The sequence below is a fragment of the Canis lupus genome, chromosome 4, assembly GCF_003254725.2.
Source record: "Canis lupus dingo isolate Sandy chromosome 4, ASM325472v2, whole genome shotgun sequence".
NCBI classification, from domain to species: domain Eukaryota; kingdom Metazoa; phylum Chordata; class Mammalia; order Carnivora; family Canidae; genus Canis; species Canis lupus.
Genome location: NC_064246.1, coordinates 85693679 through 85706827, shown reverse-complemented (window position 1 = coordinate 85706827; position 13149 = coordinate 85693679).

Below are 13149 nucleotides of genomic sequence, written 5' to 3'. Positions count from 1 at the left end.
AATTTGAAGCCACTTTGCCAACCTCAACATTTTATTATCAGTTTGGGGAATGATTGCTTCACTGTTGACTTCATCATGAAATCCAATGATTTTCCTCTGCGCTCTTTTAGGAACTGAAACTATTTACAGTCACTGCTCTTTTGCCACCATAAGCAGCGATTCTTTACTACTTGCCAAGGTATGCTCCTGCCTGAATGGACCGCCGAGCTTCTTCTCCACATCTGATACTCTTCTCCATGTAGCATTTTGTCACTTCCCAGAGGCACAGTGCAAGCAATTTATTTTTCTTTGAAACTCTCATTCTAAGAGAATCCAAAATCTTGTCACAAGTTGAAGGCAAAGGGCAGAAGGATGCTTCAAAAGTGAGAGGTGAGCCAGGGGGCAATACAGCAGAGTGAGGGAGCAGAGACTTTGAAGTCAGGCAGACCATTAGCCATGGATCCTTGGGCACACACAGAACTCTCATGAGCTTCAATTTCCAGAACTGTGAAATCCGTGTAATTATCCAGGCAATGCATGTGGTTTCTATGAAGGTGATCACATTCCACACGCATGTGTTAATGTTGCTTATCTAACATTACTGAGCTCAGGTGTATGAATAGCCTAGCACAAGGCCTAGCATGAGATTTTTAAAAATTTCATTTTATCAATTTATTTCTAGCACCATTGAGATATAATTGACGTATGGCACTGTATAAGTTTAAGGTGCACAGTGTACTGACTTACTATATTGTGAGATGATGACTACAATATGCTTAATTAACACCCATCATCTCACACAGGTAGAAAACAAATAAAAAAAAGAAAAAGAAAGAAAAAAGAGGTTTTTTTTTCTTTTTTTTTCCCCTTGTGGTGAGAACTCTCAGGCTCTAGTCTCTTAACCCCTTTCAACTATACCGTGTAGCCGTTAACTACGGTTATCATGTTGTGCATTATATCCCCAGGATTTCTTTTATTTCTCTTATAATTTATATCAAAGTTTGTACATTTGATCATCTTTACTCAGAGCTGGGGAGTAGGGGGATTGGATGAGGAAGACTTTTTTTTTTTTTTTTTTTTTTTTTTTAGCAATAGCTACTATTTTATTAGCTATGGGACAGGATATTCTCCATTACGTCATGACAGGTTGCAGTAAAAATGCCCAAATCTCAGGCACATAGCAAAATAAAGGTTTTATTTTTTCATGTAGCAAGCCCAGTGTGGAGTTCTGGGGTAGTTTCTGCTCACAGAGTTCATGCTGGGGCTTCGGGGACCCAGCTAGTTGGAACATGAGACTCAAAACCACCCACAGGTCATTTGCAGTAGGATGATAAGAGCTTGTCTTGTGATATGGTGACTTGTTTTCTGGATTTTAAAATCTCTACCTTAAAATTACTCGTATTACTCCCAATCTGGGAGTATATCCAAGTTCAAAGAGCATCAGAAAGTACAATTTAATCACATCCCCGGGAGAGAACAAGAATATTTGTATGATGCTTTCATAATTATTTCCATGCATATGAATAAAGGACCCAGCAATTGGGAATGCTTTTTCACTAATCAAATCCTAAATGTAAAATAGGAAAATACTGAAGTAGAAATAATGCAGTGGGATTTACAAGAATGTGACAATGGCAACTTTATGAAATGTGTGAAATGCGCTATAGTTCTCCAACTTCATCTCAATCCATGGGGAGATCTGACCAGAAATAAACACACCCACGTGATGAAAAGATACCAGGTTATAAGTGTTAAAATAAAAATTTCCACAGACACTCTACTGATCTAGTGGGCACTCTTCAGCAATTCATGAGTTGGTCAAGACCCAGTGTATCATGTAGAAAAGAGCTCCAGGTGAGCTGTACAAAATGAAAGATTTGTATGGACCAAAGTGAGCAGGGATAAGGAAGTTATATTTAGGCATTTGCTGATTGGCCAAAGCAGAGTTACTTGCCTTATATGGAACAAAGGGGAATCTGGGAGCTGGATCAGATCACCTGCGCTGAGCTAGCAAGCGCTGATTTATTGACCTATGCCTTCCTCTTCCGAGAGCCAAGCACAGAAACAGTCAAGTTTTGGTTTGCTGACACAGGGCCTAACGTGAGCGAGTCCATCTTGAGCCTAATCTGGTTAACTTAACATAATGCACAGGGAGCAACTTGAGAAACGAGTATCTGGCGCTCAAACTCAAAGGAACCAAATAAAAAAATATTTATGGAACAATTAATATGTGTCAGACACTGTCCTAGCGTGGCCTGGGCATGGTAGTGAATTAAACACACAAAGCCCAGGTGTGATCACACTACAGGTCATTTGTTAACGTTGGTTATTTTATTTAATATCAAAAGAGAGAGAGAAAAAGGGGGAGAGAGAGAGAGAATGTGGCTTTTTGTGATATGGACGAGGCATCCCGAACTACTTCCATGAGATTTTTCCCATGAGTGAAAGGATACAGGGTAGATCCAAGATGCTGACCTGTGACTCTGTGACTCTTCTATGACCACATCCCGGGGGGGCTCACTGAGGTGTGCCCTGCGGGGAGACAGCCTTCCCACCAGTGACCTCGACAGGAGATACACAGACAAGCATCAGCCCTAGGACCAGGCTTCCGGGGATCAAGTGTGGACACAACTACCACACGCTGGGACACCTCTGACAAGTCACTTTACCAATCTCCAGCTTTGGGGACTGGCAAGTGTGGCTCATTGATGACATGAGTGAAGTCTTCCTCGAAGCCTACTGTTCATGGTCTAACGACCAATACGTGGTCTGATACGTGTGAGAGCACTGAGCACAGTGCCTGGCATAAAATATTAGTGCATCTCCCTTTTGGGTGTTTGGGAATCGCAGAGGAATATGTAAAGTAACAGACTTCTCATCCATAAATAAGGTCAACAGGAGCTTCTATCACTTCCTCCTCAACATCACCATAAAGGAAAATTTCCATTGAACGTAGGGGTGAGGGTCTGGTCACAGTTCGTTGTTAATCACCAGTAAAAGTTGAAAACTTCTCAGAGATTCTCTTGCGACCCTGAACATTTCTTTTCGAGATTAAAGCCAGTTCCCAGTCTTTCAGCAGTAGTTGGATTGATGCTCCCTTAAATTTTTTCATCAGCTTATTTTGCATTATGTGTATTAATTGCCTTTTTTGTTTATTGCAATATCTGCCCAGCGAGAATATAAGCCCCAGGAGGGCAGAAATGTTATCTTGTTTTCTTCTGTGTACCCTGCACCTGGACTACTGTCTGATACATATATGTTAGGTCATATTTTTAATTTCACGAATCAGTGAGTGAATTAATCTTTCTGCTTATCAGCCTTTTATGGAGATGACCTCCTGGTAAAGATTCTACCTGTAAAAATCTGATTTGAAAATTTCCCAAAATCTATCAGACTGTTTAATTTTCGGCGATGATAGTTCTTCCTTCTTTTTAAGTGATGGATTGCCACCGATGCCAATTATATTTTCACAAAGAGAAGAAGCTGGATGTACAGGGAATTTACTTTGAGTTGGATTTCTAAAAGTAACTGTTTATACTTGAGTTTTATTTGGTTTCCCTCCAAGGGGAGGGGTATAATAAAGTATATTTTAAAAATTCGGTTCATATAAGGTAAAATTCACACACAGTGAAGTGGAACTTATTTTAGATGTAAAGTTCTGACAAATGTATAAAATCGGGAACTGCCACCATCATGAAAATGTAGCATATCTCCATCACCCCAAGGTACTGTGTATCCCAGTCATTCAGATTCCTCTTCCCACACCTACCCTGCAACCACCTTGAACCTCAAAACAGTTCTCATAGTTTTGTCTTTTAGTATGTCATGTAAATCCAATCAAACAATATGTAAATTACGTTTGGATTCTGATTCTCTTTTGAACTTCCAAGTGGATTCAGGATTCTCTATTGAAAAAATGTTGTGTGTGTGTGTGTGTGTTTATATCTATATGTGTACGTGTGTCTATGCACACATGAGAGAGAGCACAAACACGTAAGATGAGAAAAATACCAACGTATTGCACATGTTTTTATATTGTTGTGATGACATTTGTTTTTTGTCATGAGTGTTTGATCCTTTTCCACATGGTTCCCTTGTAAATCATCCTTTATTACATGATTTAACAATTCATGACTAAAATATTTGAGGTAGAGACCTGAGTATGACAAATATAATTTTTAAAAATATTTTTTCTTTCTGTATATATACACACACACACACACACACACACACATAAACAAGCAAACAAGAACTAAGCAATATCCTCTATCCACCTCCCCCCCTACCTGCACATATCAACTCCTTCCCATGGTTTTTGGTTTCAGTAGAAGCATTCTTCCTAAGTCACAAAAACTTGACTTTTTTTATTTTAATATTTTATTTATTTATTTGAGGGCGAGAGAGAGCATGAGCAGGGAGGATTGAGAGAAGCAGACTCCCCAGTGAGCATGGAGCCCAATGCGGGGCTGGATCCCAGAACCCTGAGATAACGACCTGAGCCAAAGACAGATGTCTACCCGACTGAGCCTCCCAGGGGCCCCAACTATTTTTTTCTTTTGATCAATATTGACACTTGTCTCTCTCATGACTGATATTTTACCTTTCATTAATTATTTACTAATATAGCATTTCTTTGGAGAAAACTGTATCCAGATTTCCAAAGCTAGTTTTCTACACATCAATTCCTTGCAGACAAATAATTCACTTGTTTTCTCAGACTATGGAAATAAAATAAAAATGCATTTTCTTTGGAATCTGTGCTTTCCTGCTTAATGAGATTGCTCTGCAAATCAAGTGATAAAACGAGAAATAAGTCAAATTAGGAATCATTGTGCAATTACAGAGTGTCATTTTCTCTGCCACTATCCTAACTCTCCCTTGTTCTGCTCCAGATTCATGCCTTGCCTCTTAGTTTTTATCTTTTTAAAACACAGTTCTAATCCTATTATTGCCCTGCTAAATTTTTCTTGATAGTCTCTCACCATTGACCTGACTAAACCCAGATTTCTTATCCTGACACTTAAACCCTTCTGTAAGATGGTTCTAAAAAATATTCTTTGTTTTATCTTCCCACTTCATCCCTGCATATCTTTACGCTCTCATTATACTGCATTTTGTAGTATTTGCATATTTGTAGAATGAACCCAAACTAACTTTGTCTTCATTTAAAAGATCCTAGCACATTTGTAATGCAAAGTAAATATTAATTTCCTTCAACTAACTAGGAAAGGAAGTAGGCAATATCAAATCTACAATTTTAAGAGGCTTTTGAGTTAAGAAATAAGGAAATAATAACTATACTATTATCTTTACTTAGTTATTATAAATTACACTTGGATTGGGGTGAATTTTATTAAGCATCTTCTCTACACCAAAGTTGTGTTTTGTAAGTGATTATTGTAACAAAAATTATTACAATATGATAAAGTTAGTATTTTATGGATTGAATGTAAATTATAATCACTTTGGTAGCAAATTGTAAAAACTTCTCTGTGACCATGAATTTATCAAAATTGATTTAAAAATTAGAGGGAGATTGGAAACCAGGTAAATTATGCAAAGAATATTTGTTGACAGTTAATAGCTGAAGTCTAAATCCTTAAAATCTAGGCAAAGCTGTTACCAAAAATTCCTCTACCATGATAACTTTTAAAAGATGAAATCTAATGAACCCCTTTTTCTCTCTCATACATTGGTTTATACACAAAACTCACATGCGTGAAAATTTTGTAGATGGGATTGAGGGTTGTGTGAAGATTTTTAAGCATCTATATATGCGTTGTGGATTCACAAACTTTGGAATCCACTCAAAATACTGGGCTGAGTCCTCAAACTCTAGCTCCTGAAATCAAGAAACCCTTAACTGATAACATATGTCATATAATAAATTTCATAATCATTGATTGGAAACAGGTCTAGATATTATGCTGAAACTAAAGAACATATAGATGATGAGCCATAATTTCAGAAAATAAACGTAGGCATATTTCAAGTGAGTGAAAATACCTAATTTAGAAAGATCTGTATCTTCTCTAATGATTTCCATCGCCCTTTGCAAAATTATAAATGCTCATTGGCTGGTGTGTCTGTGGTTAAACTAAAAGATTGCTTCTCTGAATAACTTCACTGATTGGTTGTGAACATAAATTAAATATAAAGAGAGGAAAATATATGTGGTTAAGACTTCTGTTTTTTTTTTTTTTTTCTAAAGGTTTTATTTATTTATTTGACAGAGAAAGAAAGAGAGAATACAAGCAGGTGGAGCAGGAGAGGGAAAAGCAGCCTCCCGGGGAGCAGGGAGTCGGATGCAAGACTCGATCCCAGGACCCCCAGGATCATGACCTGAGGCAACGGCAGATGCTTAACTCACTGAGCCACCCAGGTGCCCCTGTGATTAAGATTTTTTGATTAAGGTACATGCTAAATATCTGTCCATGATTTATTTTTTTGTTTTTCTAAATTTGTTTATTGGAAGTTATATTTTTATATCATTTTGATATATAGCGACACATACTCTTATGTTTGTATATATGTGTAGATATGTATCAATATGCATAATTTCATGACAGTTGTTAGTGCTGCTTTAGTATCTTCAATTTGATTAGTCTACTAAAGACCAAGGAGCCGTCATTCTGAAGCAATGAACAATAAAATACATTTATATTTCACTTCCTCATGGCAGGTTTACTTGATGTTATGCTAATTCACCAGCTAATAACAAATTGGATACTTATTTCTGTTAAATTTTACTGATGTCCATGATATATAAGCAGCCAACACTATCTTTTTTTCACTTTAATATCCTTGTGTTTAGATATTTATATGGGGCGGCATGGGTTAATGGTTTTAACTCGTGAAAGCTAGGGTCTAATTACCCAAGTTCAATAGTGGTTTCACCACTTCCGAGCTGTATGATCACTAACAAGATACTTAAACCTTCTGTGTTTAATTTTTTTTCATATATAAAATGAAGCTAACAATCTGACAGTATGAGATCTAAGTAAGTTAATATTTACAATATACTTAGATCAGTAACAGTAGGCAGTATTATATAAATATTTGTTAAATGAAATAAAATTATCCATTTTATTTCTTGTGGGTACTTAAGAAATTGAAGTTTTTCCATCACCCCCTGTCATATAATTTTATGAGATTATATTTTTTCCAACTCCTTTGCTTATCCTTTTACTAGACTATAAGTTCATTTCTAATCATCCCATTTATACAAAAAATCTTTCCTATATTTAGAGATGGAAGACCTGTTTTTTTTTTTTTTTTTTTTATTTGGGGGATAGTACTTAGTATTTATTTTTGTACCTATGAGAGAGAGAAAAAGAGACAGACAGACTTTTAACCCTAAAGTATCTGTAATACTATTGGTAGATATTTATTGATATCCGATCTGATATTTGCACCAGGGAGAGAGAAATGATAAATAAAGACATGGTCTATGCTTTTAAAGAGCTTACATTGTAAAGTTTTTATATAATCTAATCAATACTGAGGCATCAAAACAAATAACATTCCAATAATTGCTAAATCAACTTGATCTTCTCTCTATTACTATTTAATGCATCACTTCATAGACTGATTTTTTTTAAATCAGGAACAAAAATGCACACTATCATTTTTTTTTTCAAAAGAATCATTTAAAAACCAATGTACCATTATATGACTCCACAGAAAGGGAATATAGCTTAATAATAAAAAAAGGAGCAACATGCATCAAGAATAAAAGGCAATATTTCACAGAAATAAAGTTGCAATTAGTAAGTGTCAATTTATCAAAATGCCAATTTTAAAATAAATATGGAGGGATGCCTGGGTGGCTCAGCGGCTGAACATTTGCCTTTGGCACAAGTGTCATCCTGGAGTCCTGGGGATCGAGTCCCACATCAGGATCCCGCAGGGAGCCTGCTTCTCCTTTTGCCTGTGTCTCTGCCTCTCTCTCTCTGTCTCCCTCTCTCTCTGTGTCTTTCGTGAATAAATAAATAAAATCTTTGAAAAAAGTATGGAACTTTAAACGGAAAAGACAGAAAACATAGTTAAAGTGTTGATTAGGGCTTTTTGATATATCACCTATTCTAAAAAAAATACCTCTTCTATTTTACACTGTTAGTTAGACAGTAGATGGGAACTCCACAATTACAAAGCAATGTTTACAAAACACAAAAACATTGTAATAAATTACAAATTTATTCATTAGATACCAATGAATAAATGATAAACTTTGATGGGAAAGGAAAAAAAAAATCCAAAATTGTGAGATCAGAGAAGGAAAGTGGGACCTGAAGTTGAAGATGAAGAGGTAGGTTAGTGTGCTTACAGAGCAATTAGTGCAAACAAAAGACCTCACGTAGTGCCCTGGCACTAAGGAAAGATGAGGAGCAGGACACAATGGCTACAGTTTCCATTTGCCCCTCGCACACCATTTTCTTCCTGTCTGTTCTCAGCCTAAAGAGAACACTGTTGGCCTAGAAGCACTAAACCTGTACTCACAGCTACAATACTTCTGTTCAGTCCCACTTTCTGAGCAAACGAACAAGGTGAATAAGCTTGAAATGGAGGGATCTAGACAAAAACAATCAATACTTCAGAGAACAAAGGGAAACAAAACTTCCATCATTACATTTAGTGTGTATGAAAATGTTTATGCATAAATTAAAACTGGACGTTTTGACATAATACAATCAGAACAATTAGGAGATCTAGGAAATTGAGACTTTGTTTATTGAAGTTTTACAAGTCCATTTTAAGCATCATAATGTAATATCAAGGTAATTATCGAGAGTGCCAAGAATACCTCCACTGCCACCAGCAAATAAAGGAATCAAAATAAAAATGGCAGCAGACTTTTCAATAGGAACACTGGATACTAGAAAACAACAAAACAGTGCCTTCACATCTTTGAAGAATACATTATTTAATGTAGAATAGGAATCCCAGAATATTAATTGATTATAAGAGCATCATGAAAGTATTTGCTTCCAGGAAGGGACTCCGACAATGTCCTTCCTGGATTTCCTTTCATGAGGACTGAATTTGCTCCAGCAAAATGAGAGAGTAGCTTAAGAAGAGAGATGTTCAGAGTAAGTGGAGTGAGCATGAGAAAGTAGAAGAGGAAGCCCCACTGTGCCCTCCATGACACTGGCCTTAATGAACAGAGGAAGCCGCTAACATTCTGGGCTTGATAGAATGGAGAGCAGCGTAGAGAGGAACTTGCCTTATAGCTTTAAGTAATGGAGATGCTGATATTAAGGACACTATTGAGAAAAAAAAAAAAAACATTATATGCGTGACACTTTAGTTTACAAATTATAAAATGTGTCAAGTGGAAACATGTTTAGCGAATAAAGATTGTGCTTAAAGTTTTTATGTATTGAATATACTTTCATTACCAGAAAACAGAGGAAAGTCTTAATATGAGCATATTAGCCAAATAATTTAGCACAATACCATGTATTTTAGTCTCACAAAACAGGAGGAGGAAATGCAAGTGATATGAACAATAACTAGAATATAAAATGATCTTATTAGCTTGAATTGGCCTTTAATTATGGTTCAGTTCACATTGTTTTGAAACACTGGAATAACGCAAACAAATTATAAGGGGAAAATGGGGAAAGAGCAGTGAGTGAAAGTGTTTGTATTGCTTACCTATGACTTTCTGACCTTTAAGATGTTGAGGGTTATTATTTTTAAATGCTTGGGAGAGAAATAACAAAAAAACACAAAAGCATTTCTAGCGTCAGTGCCGTCAGGAAAGATCAGTAAAATTATGCACGCTTCTCATCTACATTGGTAGAGAAGAGAAGAACCCTGAGTTGAGTCACCCTAGTCCTTATGGACGTTAATCCATAATAGTGGAAGATCAAGAGCATATTTATAATGGACTGCAGTCATTTTATGTTTAATGGGATATTCAGATTCATACAGATTCGTCTTTCCAAAGCATAACAGGAAACAGAAACACTTCTGGTTGTTTCAATACATGTTAATCATATGTCAAAACTCTACTCTAGTGATAGCTGTTACTAGGCAGCGCTTGCTCGGGTTTGTTTCCATGTAATCATCTTACTTATTACAATATTCCGGTGCAAGTAGAGATTACTTGGAAGAAGATTGTTCTTGTATGACTAAAGTTCTTATTAAGCACTTTTCCCCCTGTTTAAAATTCGAAGTCTTGTACCTACGCGGGATTAGGAAATGTCTATATCCCCTGGATGTCTTCATTATAATCGAATTGAAAACGACCCACTCATTTTAGTCATAATAACTTCTGTCATCACATTCTCTTTCATCACCGTTTCTTGACTAATAACTACAGGGAGATTAGGAGTTGAACAAAAAATAAAGGATTTATAGGATAATGATTTCAGTCTGAATAAAAAGGCTGACAGCAAAGTCACTTGGATGTCATCACAATAAAAACAAACAGGTATTTGTTGCCTCATGCATTTTCTGTTAAAGTTTCAAAAATTTCTACACACTTAGGAGCTTAAATGGCCACATGTATTGTCTAAGAATCACCTTGAGTCTTCTGCTGAGGTCTTCTGGGGTCTTCCGGGTCTTCTGCTGAGGTCTCACCAAGAAGAAGTGAATGTGTTGGTCAGACCTCTGGTCTTCTTTAAGACTGAGGCATCTCTTCTGAACTCCTTCAAGTAGTTGGCTGAATTTATTTATTTGAAGCTGTAGAACTGAAGTTCTGTCATTTTGTGGGCTCCCGGCCAGGGTTTGTTCTCAGCTCCTATAAGTTGCCTTCGACCCTAGTCATAAATCCCTCTCAAAACATGACTGCTTGTGGGGCACGTGGGTTGGCTCAGTTGGTTAGCCCCACATCAGGCTCCCTGCTCCGTGGGAACCCTGCTTCTCCCTCTCCCTCTCCCTCTCCCTCTGCTGCTCCCCTACTTGTGCTCTCTCTCTCTCTTTCTCTGTCAAATAAATAAATAAAATCTTTAAAAAATGATAGCTTATGTTTTTATACCTAGAAGGAGAATCCCACTGGCTTTAAATTTCTCTACTCAATCTCCTAAATTGGAGTCTTATCCAAGGGAGTGAAAGTCCCAGATTTCACTGGGATGTTTATATGAGACACAGGGAGTCTTAGGAGCCACCTTAGAAATTTGTCCAACAAACATATCCGAACGTCAACAATATTTCAGTAATTAAGAACTGTATTGATACTTTATTAATGGCCTTAGTAATTCTCAAAACTGGTATCTACTCAAATAAAATGTTAAACTTCAAAATATAGCAACAGTCAATTAAAGTAGACTTTCCGATAATGTAGCCAGAGTAAGATATTTTTAATATTTTTCAGGAGATTCTAATATGCAACCAGGGTCAATAGCCACTTCCTTAAATACAAAAAGCATGAGCATCTGTGTTAATATAGCCTACATGTTCCCATGTGTCTTAGGTTTGCTTTATTTTTTAAATGCATCTGCCTTTTTTTTTTTTTTAGTTTTTATTTAAATTCCAGTTAGTTTACATATAGGGTAATATTAGTTTCAGGAGTAGAATTTAGTGATTATCACTTACATGTAACACCCACTGCTCATTACAAGTGCCCTCATCCATCACTCATTCAGCTCATCTCCCCATTCACTTGCCCCCCAGCTACCCTGTTTGTTCTCTATAGTTAAGAGACTCTTACTGTTTCCCTCTTCCTTTTTTCTTTCCCTTTGTATATCTGTTTTGTTTCTTAAATTTCACATATAAGTAAACCATATGGCATTTTGGCTTCTACCTATCTGGAATTTAAAAGTGTCTTTATCTGAGGCAAACTGTTTGTTTGATAGAAAATTAGCACACGGCCCAGTGTATCTTAAGAATGAATCATATATTCATTGGATAAATAGTAAAAGGATATTATTTAATTTATGGGAAGATATTAGCATGTAGTAAAAGCCAATGGAATAGATAATAGGAAGAGGAAGAAGAGAAAGAGGCAAAGAAAATTATTAAAGTGCGTGCGTGTGTGTATGCACACACACACACTTGTTATAATATTGAGCACACCCAGCATAAGGTAAAGTCAGAATAATTAAATGACTAATTACTAGTTTTAACAGAAGAAGACAATGACATTTTGAGAAATTTACATATTGTTAGGATCTTCTAATTAAAAAAAAAAGTAGAAGGGTATTCAATCTAAAAGTCTCAAAGCCCATGGTTCATTGATGCAAAGAAGCCCTCTGTTAACATTACATTAAATGAGAAATTCCTTTCTAGTCTTGCACATTTAGGTGCGGTTTGTATTTTATTGCTCAGTTTCTATCGCTAGCTGCGATTTTATGGGGAAAACAACCTAATTTTACTCTTCTGCTGTGGACTTTATAGTATTAATGAAATGGTATATTTGGAGTGTGGATTTAAAACAGTCTGAGTCCATGAATGGAAAGCAGAAGACGTAAATTTTTTATATTTCAGAAAATATAGCATTTTATGTTTCAGGAAATATAGCATTTCATGTTTCAGAATGTATAACAGGGAAATGAAAATACCTTTAAGCTCATCGACTGCTTGATATTTAAGTTTCAGGAGATATCACTGCAGAATTTATAAATTTAAATTCTACACGAATTGAAATGGTAATCTCAGGGGCATGTGTATGTAGAGATGGTAATTATCTCACAAAAAATAGGTACCCTGTTTTGCCTTTAATTTAGGAAGTATTTAGATTTGGGTGTATCTCTTTATTGTCTCCAGAGAGATTCTTAAATATTGCTGCTTCAGAATAAAAAGCATATAAGAATCCTTTGGAGGTACTGGACTCTGGAGTGAAATTCTGGAGTGGCTCTCCAACTATGTCCCACTTTTTAGTGTCTGATGCCTGAGTATACGATGCTGAGTAATTTATAGAATCAGAGAGAGTCTCAAGTATGACAACAGCTCCTACTGGTGATAGTAAATATACATGCTCATGTTGGGGGTTACCAAGCAAATAGAAAAACGTGTCTAGCAAAATTCCTGGAACATCATTGTAAGCACTCCCTAAGTCAAAATCATTTTAGTCATTTAAAATTGTATACATTATAGGCTATTTAAGACTTTTATAATATTTATTTCATTTGCCATATAACTTACACATTGTTTTGTAGTATTGAGAAGTAGTTGAATGTGATTGGTTAACATAAAGAAGATGTCAATTTAATGCAATATTTGCAT